This window comes from Oryctolagus cuniculus, chromosome 17 (genome assembly GCF_051225735.1).
Source record: "Oryctolagus cuniculus isolate XC-2025 breed Fujian yellow rabbit chromosome 17, ASM5122573v1, whole genome shotgun sequence".
Taxonomy (NCBI): Eukaryota; Metazoa; Chordata; class Mammalia; order Lagomorpha; family Leporidae; genus Oryctolagus; species Oryctolagus cuniculus.
The window spans coordinates 39,154,843-39,167,023 of NC_142883.1; the positions used below are offsets into that span (position 1 = coordinate 39,154,843).

The 12,181-nt window shown below is 47.2% G+C and overlaps 1 protein-coding gene across 5 annotated transcripts in view; it reads left to right on the forward strand.

Annotated features, from left to right (window-relative positions):
• Positions 1-4,653: 4,653 nt before the first annotated feature.
• RFFL (ring finger and FYVE like domain containing E3 ubiquitin protein ligase) overlaps positions 4,654-12,181 on the forward strand; it is a 79,656-nt gene continuing 72,128 nt past the window's right edge. For 2 of the 5 annotated variants that reach the window (XM_089317408.1, XM_089317407.1), the window contains exon 1: positions 4,731-4,860. The gene's annotated coding sequence lies outside the window, so the exon portion shown is untranslated. Of the gene's footprint in view, positions 4,861-5,663; positions 5,777-12,181 lie in introns of those variants that run through there. The other 3 variants (XM_008271115.4, XM_017349034.3, XM_089317406.1) reach the window with 3 other exon arrangements.

A 12,181-nucleotide genomic window follows, 5' to 3' on the forward strand; every position in this document is an offset into this window, starting at 1 on the left:
CGCACAGCCTTGTGGCATAGGAAATCATTCTACTTCACAGACAATCAACAGGAGCTCAGTGAGGTTAAGGGCATAAAGCTAGTAAGAGGCAGCACGGGAATCCACACTCCAGCCTGCCTGATGCCAAGTCCCCGCCTTCCCATCCTAGCACTCCCTGTGGCTATAAATATGTAAATGTTCCAACAGAATTCTTTACACTTTTCCCTGAGAGTAGCAAAGGCTGCACATCCCCACCTTGTTTCAGCTTAGCTCACCATAAAAAGTTGGATAAGGGATCTGCTTTATTAGCCCTTTCTGATTTCCCCCAGGGACATTAAGAGGATGGCAAACACTCGGGGAGGCAGAAACTGGAGGTTTAGATGGGAAATTAATAAACCAAATGAAAAACAACAGGTCTGTGCACTCCTGAGAAGTGAGCCCCGCGCAGACAAGGGATTTAGATGCATATCTGTGTTCAGGCACGGAGTTGTCTGGGTAGAGCTTAAATGTGTGTGTGTAGCATGGGCATCGGAGAAGGCTCTGATGCATATGTAAACTTAAATGAGGGCTAGGTGTGTGATCGATCAGAAGTCACCCTGAGTGCTTTTCACTTTTTTTCTTGTCCTATTGCACTGGCTAGACTAACTGCAGTACTCTAGAACAGAAATGGTGGCCACTGTCCTCTTCTTGTTCCCAACTTTTGTGGGCCATTTTTAATATTTTGTCGTGGAGTTAGATGTCTTTGTTATCTCTTGGTGTTTGTCATCACTCTTGGAGGGGAGGCCTGGTGTTGGCCGTGGCATTGGCTGTGTGTCGCATTTTCTCTCCGAGCCAGTGGGATGTCCGCGTGTCCTGGAGCTGGACGGCTGCACTGCAGCTGCTGCACAAGGTAGCCTTCTCAAGCAGCCCAGAGTCTCGTCTGCCCCCTGGCCTCTCTGCAGTCTCTGGGACGATAGCCTGAGCCTAAGTTTGTACTGGGAGACATGTGTCTGTGCTAAGAAGTCTATAAAGTCAAAAAATGGGATTTTTTTTCACAGTCGCTTATTTGGTCCCACCTCTGACATTCACATGCTATATGACATTAGATAAATCACTCAGCCTCTTTAAGCCTGATTTTAATCTGCTCTGAAATGGGAAAAATAGTACCTGCTTCACGGAGCTGTTTTAAGGTGATACAGATGATGTAGGGTTGCTTTTTCAGATATATAATAGGCGCTCAGTCCCATATCCTCGGAGGACTTACATGCCTGGGAGTGGCTGGGCCAGCCTTCTGGTAGTGTGACTCGTGCAGTCTCTCAGGGCCCTGTGTGCTTAGTTCAGTGCTCTGCTGGCGCCACCTTGACACGGAATTTTTGACCAAGGGACCCACATTTTGCACTGTGCCCACAAACTGCGTAGCCAGTCCTGTCTCCAGGAACTGGTCAAGCTCTAGCACTGGTGTTTCTCTCTGGGAAACATCCGACCACTGATTTCTTAGGGAATAACTGACTCCCTCGGAGTGTAACTTCTCATAGAAAAGTTAGCGTCACCATCCTGTGTACGTTCAGATCTTACTGTTCCATTCTGGAACATAATCACTCTCAGAAAGGAACACCATATTTTACAGAAATTACTTGGTCCAGAGAAGTTAAGGTGAACTCATTAAGTGGAATGACGATTCAGGATTTTGTAATCAGGAAAAGATACCGGTTCACAATCTTGCTGGGTCCTTTCTGGTGAATCACTTCAGCACACTATCTGTCTTACTGGTAGAACCTGTGTTGCAGAGGAATTGCACTTTCCTTATTGGTAAGGTATATATCTCAGAGGAATTAAACACGATTTATGTGACATGCCTTTCACCGAGAGTCTGGCACACAGTAGGTACTCAATCACCATTAATCCTTCCAACTCTTGCCAGAAGTAACAAAAAATCAGGGCATTAGTACTTAAAAGCCATACCGCTACTGATAAAAGAAATAATATGATTTATTTTTTCACTACTGTTTGGGGAAGGGCATGTGCTTCATAAATATGTATTGGAAGTACTTAGCAAATGAGTAGAAATAATAAAAATATGTCAAAGTAAACAGTTCCTATAAATATGTCACTGGGTAGACAAATTAGTGTTTTGTTACTATTAAATACTATTGCTCTCTGAGAAGGCTTTCGGATCACTAGCACAATGGGTACCTTATTGAGTGCTTCTGCAGAAGGGCATGATAAAGATGAAAAATAGCGATGGTGATAACGCGGAAGGTGGAGGAGGAGGAGGAGTGTGGGTAATGCAGCTCTGAGGCCTCCTTGCTCCAGTGATAGGCACATTATTTAGCAGCACTCCAATGATTTAGCTGTAATATGAACCAGAAGGCCCAGAAAAAATTATTTTCATGGGGCACCATGAATCCGGAGTCCAATTATTGGGTCCAAAAGTGGAGGCAGTGCACTCCCTCTCAGCAGTGGGCACTCACCTGGCCAAACTAAGTTCACAGAAAGACATCTCTGGGTTTCACCTCACACTCGTGGCTGATTTATTAGCTCTCTGGCTAGCATTTGTATCCGGAGGAGAGATGGTGGAGAACACCGTGCCGTAATCACAGCCGCTGAGCCCTCTGCAGAAATGCAAGAGGGTGGACGTGGTCCGGCACCGTGAAAGGGACCCGGAGAAGGAGAAGAGAAGACTACAAACACCTCTAAGGGGGAAAATAAAGCTCTGGAGAGAAACAGACGGGGGATTGCATCAAGGAAAGATACAAAAATAGCCAAGTAGGAAAAAGGTTCAGGTGCAGGACTGGAAGGCCAGTCTTCCCGGGCTGCCCAAGCAGTGGCAAGAAATGGCTTCCCATTCCAGCTCTGCTCTTTCCTAACTGTGGCTTTGGGTAAACGACTTCACGTGTAGATTCATTCTCAGGAGAGCATGAGAATAACAGTACTCAGTTTGCTGCGTGGTTTGGAGGTTGGACATAACAGTATTTGTAAACTGACAAAGCTTTTATTTTAGTTTTAAGGTTTATTTATTTGAAAGGCAGAGTGACAGAGAGAGATCTGCTGGTTCACTCCTCCAAGCGGCCACAACACCCTGGGATGGGCCAAGCTGAAGTCAGTAGCCAGGAACTCCATCCAGGTCTCCCACATGAGTGCAGGGGCTTCCCAGGGGCATTAACAGGGAGCTGGATTGCAAGTCGAGCAGCCAGGACTCTACTGAGCCACAGTGCCGAGGCAGGGGGTGGGGTTGGGTGGTTGTGATATTCCTTGTTCAAAATACAGATTGCTTACAGGAATTCTGGGAGGACTCGGTAGGGACTGAAGGCACAAGAAAACTCAGTATCACTAGACCCCAGGCAGGGAATGGGGATGTGTGTCTCCTCCCAGCTGGCACCTTCGCCCCTGCTGGTTCCTGCCCCACTGCACTCCCCCAGCGCTTTACAGTTTATAATGCACTTCTGTCTATTTGATCCTCGGGCCGACCTGCATGGCCAGGGTGAGAAAACTGGAGCTCAGAAGTAAGGTACACAGCTGATGAGGGGCCAGAGTGGCTCCTCTTCACTCTAGACAGCCTTCCTCAGCATCTCCTCGCCTTCCCACAGGCAAGTAGCAAAGCCTGGGGGTGGACTAAGAAATGCAAGAGGCAGGAGGAGTCACAGTGAGAGGGGTAAACCCATCGACTTACACTCCTCTTGTTTGAAAGGCAGAGAGAGAGAGAGACATCTTTCATCTGCTGGTTCACTCCCCAGATGCCCGCAACAGCAGAGGCTGGGAGCCTGGAACCCCGTCCAGGTCTCCCAGGTGGTGGTAGGGGCCCAACTATGTGAGCCATCACCAGGGTCTGTAGGAAGCTGGGAATCAGGACCCCACCTGGGACTCCAGCCTAGGCACTCCCTGACCAGGCTGAGTCTTATGTTAACCATTGCCCAAATGCCTGGCCCAAAGCCAGGTTCTGATGTCTCATAGGCTTGGCTCCTAATGGCTGCCACATTGAGTAAGCTAAGCCAGTAAACCCTAATGAGCCTGATGCCCTCAGAGATAAAAGTGAGGCAACTTTCTTTTTTCTAAAATGTCTATTTATTTATTTGAAGGAATTACAAGGTGTGTGTTGGGGGAGATTCCATCTGCCGGTTCACTCCCCTAGATGGTCTCAACTGCAGGGGCTGGGCCAGGCAGAAGCCAGGAGCTCCATCTGGGTTTCCCACGTGGGCACTTGGGCCATACTCCACTGCTTTCCCAGGCCTTTGGCAGGGAGCTGGATTGGAAGTGGAGCAACCAGGACTTGAACCTGAGCCCATATGGGATCAGACATCCAAGGTGGTGGCTTTACCAGATCACCACAAGGTAGAAAACTTTCAAACTTTTATCTTGGAACAAATTCAGAGATGTTAAGGGACTCGCTCAAGGTCACCAGGCTAGGTCTTGGCCCAGCTCTGACCCCCAACCTGAACCCTGCAGCCGCCCCCACAGTGTTGCCCGACCAGCGAGAAGAGCAGAGACCCACGCCCTGACAAGGGGGAACCGACGCCCCTCCCGGCTCCGCCTCCGGGAGCCTCGACTCCGCCAGGGGGCGCGCGTGGAGGCCACGCTCTAGCCCGCCGCGCGCCTCGCTCCTCTCTATGGTGGCTCGGGCGCCGCGGGAGTCGCGGCGCGCACTCCCTCGAGGGGGCGGGGCCGGTCCGGGGGCGGGGCCGCGCGAGGGGCGGGAGCGGCCGGGCTGGGCCGCCAGGGGGATGGGTGGGGGGGCCGACTTCCTGGGGCCGCCTGCGAGGATGTCGCGACCGCCCCCCCGTGCCCCTGAGCCCTGGAGACGCCGCCGCGGCGAAGCCCGCAGCCCCCCTGCCTGAGGCGTCCGCGGCCCGGATCCGGCCCCTCCCCTCCCCTCCCAGGTGCGGGCCGGGCAGGCGGCCGCGGCAGGTGAGGAGGCGGCGGCGGCGGCGCTCGGGTCCGCTGGGCGCCCAGCCTGGGGTGGGGTCCCGAGGGAGGATGGGGGGCGCCCCTCGGCGTCCAGCGTCCACAGACTGTGGTCTGGGGGTGCCTCCTTTGGGGGCACGGCCTGGGACTCTCCCTGCCCTACAGGGGGTGGCTGAAGCCCCTTGCTCACAGGGAGCCTCGGCGTTCAGGGCCACCCTACTGTCTCTTGAGAAGTCCTAACGAAGAAAGCGTTTCGCGTGTGGGGACGGTCACTGGGGACGTGTTTCTCCACTGTCCCCCAGCGCCTCGCAGCCCGCAGGTCCTGCCGGCTAGTGGGGGTGGGGGTGGGGGTGTCCGTTCGTACGGCCGGGGAAACTGAGGCAGTCCTTCCTGGAGGAAGACGGAGGGAGGCTGGATGGAGAAGTTTGAGAGTGCGGCGCCCCCCTCCCCAGGGGCCACCAGTCGCTCTCGTGGGAGTGGTCCTCTGTCGACGACGGTGCGAGGTCGCCCTTGGGCGGCAGTGGCCGAGACGGAGAGGGAAGTGGGGCCTCTCTCTCTTCAGCTGGCTGCCCGGGAGACATTTGACCGGGCGCGGGGCAGTCTGGCTGGACCAGGGCGGCCGGGAGCCTGGCTGGCATGTGTGTGCCCAGAGCTGCATTTCAGGCTTGGCAGACGAGACCAGCAGCAGCAGCAGCGTACTTCTCTCCCCTCTGTTGATCTGTCGTTTGTTCCAGAGGAAAAAAACTCCTCGTGTAATCAAGGAGAGCGGACCACGCTCCTCCCGGTCTGCCACAGGGAAGGGTTATTGCTGGCTTGGAGACAGGGCTTTACCTACAACTGTGTCTTTGCTCCCTGCTTAAAGGCCCGAGTAAGGAGGTGATCAAACAGCCCGGGGTGCATGTGGTCTAAGAAGGAACCAGTAAGTGCCTTCTGTATCCCTCTGGCGGCTGGCAGGACAGAGACTTCCTGTCACCACTGTTGATACAACTGTTTGAATTCTTGCGGTTCTGTGACAGTTCCATCTACTGAAGTGGAGCCAAGGCTCTCCCTCTGTCGCACCGTTTTTCTAGGAATGGGAGTGAGCTGGGGACCGTGGTGCTGGGCTGTGAGTTTATAGACAAGAATTCCAGGGCTGGAAGCTGGCACTGGTACTTCCTTTCTGTTCAGGGAATTTTCGTTAATGAAAAAAAAAAAAAAATCCCTTCCCCTGATTGCCTTCTGTTTCACATTCAAGGAGATAGATGATGACAGGTGTTTCTGAAACTTTATTGCCTACTTCCTAATTCTGGATGTCAGAGTACAATTCATAAAATTACAGTTTCTGTAAAGGTGTTTAAGTCTGAAAAGGTTTGGTTATTATGTGTAATAAGTACGGAGTGATATGACAGGGTTAAATAACTTGATTGTGCCAAGAGAGGCTTTCCATGTAATTTGGGGTGCTTGCACGCAATGCCTATCTAATTAACCCACTACAAACTTCCATATTGATCAGGTGGGCAGCTGGTAACCCTGGTTGTTTACATAGGATTCAGGGGTTGTAAGTCCTTTAAATAGACCAGTTTAACTGACTGCGAAAATGATATGCACAAGAGAAAGCTGTCCTCAGAAAACTTAAAAATTAGTTTTTAAACTTTCTGCCAAGGCAGTTTGCATAGCTCTGCTTAGTTCCCTCTGATACCCTCAAGGGCTCCTAAATAAAATGGGATGGAAAAGTTGTTTTCATCGACTGTCTTTCAAGAAGACAAACAGCACTAACAAAAAAGAGCCCAGTCTCTTTTCTAAGGACAAGTGTATTGTGCAGCTCCATCCTGAAATTACCTGCGTACACCTGAAGAGAGGGGGACTGCTTCCACCTTGACTTTTGTTCTTTTAATAGAATATTTAATTAGAAGATTAAAAACCATTACTGAGTTTGAACTGGCCATACTGTTTATGTTTGGGGGAGGATTTAGCATCTAGACCTTGGACTATTATAACTTTCAATACAAAGTTAAAATGTAATTTAGAGTTTAGTGAGAATACTTAAGTTTCAGTTGATGGTGAAGTCTTGGGAGGAGGTCATTCATTACTGTTGTTTGGTTGCGGTTGATAGTTATTTTTGTTTAGATACTGGTTGTCAGTACTTGCTGTTTATGGAACATTTTGGTAATTATAAGGACTGTCTTTACAAATGCAAACATGTAAACTTCCCATTTCTCTAAAAGGAATTAGTCTGGTCTGCTTTCTTAAAGTTTTGTGACTTTGTGGAGTTTTATGTTTTTATTTTTATTTATTTTTTTATTTTTTATTTTTATTTTTTTGACAGGCAGAGTGGACAGTGAGAGACAGAGACAGAGAGAAAGGTCTTCCTTTTTGCCGTTGGTCACCCTCCAATGGCCGCCGCGGCCAGCGCGCTGCGGCCAGCGCGCTGCGGCCAGCGCACCGCGCTGATCCGATGGCAGGAGCCAGGAGCCAGGTGCTTTTCCTGGTCTCCCATGGGGTGCAGGGCCCAAGCACTTGGGCCCTCCTCCACTGCACTCCCGGGCCACAGCAGAGAGCTGGCCTGGAAGAGGGGCAACCGGGACAGAATCCGGCGCCCCAACCGGGACTAGAACCCGGTGTGCCGGCGCCTCAAGGCGGAGGATTAGCCTAGTGAGCCGCGGCGCCGGCCTTGTGGAGTTTTAAAATCTTCAAACTAGCTGGGTTCTTAGTGGGGTGTCCTCGTATGTCTCACATAGAAGCCATCTCAGGTGGGTAGCGTGCAGCTCCAGTGTTCTCAGCACTCTGTTTCGAGGATTTAGAGGTTGCTGTTGTCAGGACAGTGGTCATCTTTAATCTTGTTACTGCAGTCTTAGTTTAAACCTATTATCCTTCCTCTTCATGAGGATGGCCAGGCCATCAAGTTCCTCCTGTGCTTCGCTTATTCGGTTGAATATTCTACATTATTGATGCGTCTGGGCCTGTTAACATTCTGAAGTGGAGCTAAGCAGTTGGTTAAGAGTCTTGCATGTTTTTAAACATTTTCCTTTTAAAAAATCTGTTTTCTCTAGGAGAAAACTAGCTCTTTGAATCTGATAGTAAAACAAAGCTGTTTTTTCCAGCTTTCTACCAGTGGGCAATCTGTGTTAACTCTCCTTTTTGATTTTGCCAGGACCCTGACTGCTAGTGAATGATGGCCCAGTGACATTGGGAGATCCTAGTCTCCTGAATCATCAAAGGAAGGTCACAATGTGTCCCTGCAGCCTCAGCCTGCTTAGCTTGTTTTATTGCAAGGAATTCCCCCAAGCCAGTCTTTCCTTGAAAGATTCAGTTCTTGGTGGTTTGCTACTGAGTCACCTGGGCATTCTTTAAAAATGCAGATTTCTCAGCCCCACCTCCTGGAGATTTGATTAATTGATGACTCGGAACCTGCATTAAAAAAAATCCTCTCTTGCTTTTATTTCCAAAAAGGTCACCAAGTGCTTGAGATAGACAACCAAGTTTGTGAACCATGGTTTTGTGTGTATATGTATACACACATACATATATGCTTTATCTCCTGTACATCAAGTCTTACGGGAACTGGAAAATTGGTGTTTGCGTCTCTTTCCCTTTTTTTTCTTTTTAAAACCTTAAAATGGCCAGCATCGTGGCTCACTAGGCTAATCCTCCGCCTGCGGCGCCGGCACCCCGGATTCTGTCCCGGTTGCTCCTCTTCCAGTCCAGCTCTCTGCTGTGCCCCGGGAATGCAGTGGAGGATGGCCCAAGTGCTTGGGCCCTGCACCTGCATGGGAGACCAGGAGGAAGCACCTGGCTTCTGGCTTCGGATTGGCTCGGTGTGCCGGCCGTGGTGGCCATTTTGGGGGGTGAACCAACGGAAAAGGAAGACCTTTCTCTCTCTCTCACTGTCTTACTCTGCTTGTCAAACAAAACCAAACAAACCTTAAAATAGAAATTTTATGTATTGAAATTCTTTATAAATTGGTAACCCCCTTACAGCATCATTATGCTGTCCAAATGTTTGATTTGCTAGAATAGCCCATTTCCTAGTCATGATAGATAACAACTTTTATTTATAACTTTCATGTAAATTGCTCCCAGTGAGGCCCCCTCTGCTGTATATCTATCCGGAGTCATGAGGGAGGGTTTTGGTGAAAGTGGCTTCCCTTATCTCATTAGTGGACAAGTGAATGATAATGTGGAAACAACTGGAGGTTTGAAAAGGTAGTGGAATCTAGTTACGATTGGTGTTGGGTAAGAGAAATGCCGGGAATTAAAAGTAAAGCTAACTTGTCAGTTTCATTTCTGCACATTGCAGACTGTTATTGGAAATAATAGGTACTTAATAAACACTCTGTTACATTTAGTCACTGGCCCTTTGCTGAATTCATGGAAATAATAAAAAATTACTGAAATGCAGAAACATCTGAGTTAAAACAGAAGTAGGCAGTTGGTATGTTAGGAGTTTAAATTAGATTAAATTTAGGAAAAGCTTGATAATTTGAGAAATAGACAAACAGGGTTTTGAATCCAGGTGTCACCACTTCCGCTGTGCTATCTAGGAAAGTTAACCTCTGTGAGCTTCATTTTCTTCAGCTGCAAGATGGAAATAGTATCTGGTGGGATTGTTATGTGGATCAAAATAGGCAAAATATGCCTGTGAGTATTAAAAGAAAAATGTTATTTATATATAGTAGTCAAATCAATAAATGTCCCTTCTTCCACTTCCTCATAGAACTTTTTAAAAAAGATTTATTTATTTATTTGAAAGTCAGAATTACACAGGGATCTCGAGAAGGAGAGGCAGAGAGATCCGCTGGTTCACTCCCCAATTGGCCGCAACAGCTGGAGCTGCGCTGGTCCAAAGCCAGGAGCCAGGAGCAGGTACAGGGGCCTGAGGACTTGGGCCATCTTCTGCTGCTTTCCCAGGCCATAGCAAAGAGCTGGATTGGAAGTGGAGCAGCTGGGACTCGAACCGGCGCCCATATGGGATGCCGGTACTGCAGGTGTCAGCTTTACTGGCACAGCGCCAGCCCCCTCATAGGACTTTTTTTCCGTAGGCTTAAGATATCTTTCGAATTCCAGCCTTCTGCATATCTCCTTCCAGGAATATCTACTTAGCCCTTTTAGAAAGAGCATGAAAGACTGAGGACTAAAGAACCAGAGACTATGGGTGAGAAGAGTGAGTCATAGGAAAATTAGCAATACTTCAAATTTTTTTTTTCAGAATGACTGAAGTGTGGGCATCTGCCCAGAGTTACTGTCTACAGGAATAAATTAATAACATACAAATTCTGCTGTATGTATTTGGGCCCAGGAGCTCAGATTAGGCGAAGCAGCTTTGAGGGTGGCCCTATTAGAAGCACCTGGCATCTATTTCTTTTCTTTCTTTCTCACTTTGGTCTCCCTCTTTGTTTTCCTTTCCCTCTCTCCTCCTTTGCTCTCTTCCATGCTGACCTTGCTTTGGACTTGCCAGTCATGTCCTCATAATCACAGGCCAGGCCCCTGGAACAGGAGGCTAAAAGAGGTTGCTGGTTGCTAACACCTGTCTCCCAGCTCAATGAATAGGCTCTTTTGTGGGCGGGATGTTAATGAAGCTAAGTACAATACTGGCTTAAAGGGCCTATTAATACAGCGTATGCAGATCATGGAGTGATTTAAAGCCAATTTAGCAATTTCTTATATATTTATTTCTTATCTTGAATTGTGTCAGTTGGACTTTTTATATCTAAATCAGGAGTCTGTTTATTGCCTGAACAGACTAATCTCTGTCATATTGATCGGGAATCATTGATATTCTAAAGAAGTTTCTACCCTTAAGGGCTTTTGTATTGTTCAGTAAATGTCTAACTAGTGTGTAATACAATTAAAGTTTTGTTCACTGTGTTGCTGACATAATTAGTTTAATTTCTGCTCTTTTATATATTTCTGTTGGCAGCTGGAAAATTAAAATACTAGATATTGAATAAAACTGCTTTTTTGAGTGGTGATTTTACTGTCAGTTGAATGGATTTAGGCCCTCGGGTACATTTTTTAAGATGTCTTATTCAACTTTCCTGTAATAGTCTCTCTCTCTATGTATAGAATTAATGTATTAAGACACATAATTGGCTATTTAAGCATTCAGAAGAGACAGTGTTTGGCCTTTTACCCTGTGATTATACTTCTTCCTAAATCTCTTTTGAGGAAATGTGTGTAATTTTTGGAACCTCCTAAGTATATTACAGTTACACGAGCATGTGAACTTTTGCAAAGACTGGGGAATGGAGTGGCTTTCTGTGATAAGCAGTACTATTTAATTCCCTCCCCAAATCGTTCTGTTCTTTTTTAGATCATAGTATTTGCAGGCCTGATGTGAAAGTAAGGCTGTGATGCCTGGCAAATCCTCCTCACAATTTTTCTATGATAGATTTCACAGAAATGGCTTTGGTCTTCAGGAGCTATAAGTAGCTCTCAAGGAGACTTGACATTTAATTACTGTAATCCCTTCTTAATTTCCTACAGGATTCTTGGAGAGATTCTCACCAGGCTGCTGATTTTATGGAGTTGTGACCTACATGGGTTTTCATCTCTGCTAAGTCTCTGTAACATTCTTTTTTTTTTTTTTTTTTTTATGGAAAGTGACCTTGTTCTGGTAATTTCCTCATTGTTGTCTCTACAAAGATACAGCCAAACCTTGTTGCTCTCTCAGCAGCCTTTTCCAGCCATTATCCCCATGTGCTGCCTTTGTGCTTATTTGAATTTTTGATTTTGTTGAGCTCATGTAGTTGACTTTTTAAAACTGCCCCTCTCCAGTGCAACAGGCTAAACCTACATCTCCTACTATCATGTTCACATGCCTTTCTAAAACTACATATAAAGATATGGCTTCATTGTCTCTGGGTTGCAGAGTCTCCCTGGGACAGCCATTTTTCCAGCAGGCTTAGTTTTTTTTTTTTTTTTTTTAAATCTTTTATTTAATGAATATAAATTTCCAAAGTACGACTCATGGGTTACAATGGCTCCCCCCCCCCCCCCCCAGCAGGCTTAGTTTTAAAGAGTGGGGACACCCATCTGGATTTGAACTAGTTGATGCCAGTGTGATTTGCTGAAACATAACTGTCATGATCCTCTTTAAAGAAAGGCTGTGTCATCCTGAAACTTACAGCAAGTTAGGTCAACCGGAGGCTCTCTGCTGGCCTCTGAGAAGTTCAATGCGACTCATTAGTAATCAGCACCATTGTTTATTTGTAACTGCTGGATTATGTTTAATGATTTGAATGGGGAAAAATATCCTTTTCTTAAATGGAGCATCTTCCTCTCCCACCCCATCCTTTGCTTTGCTCTTTTAATTTGCTTTGGAAAATCTTTCCAATCATGGTGTTGA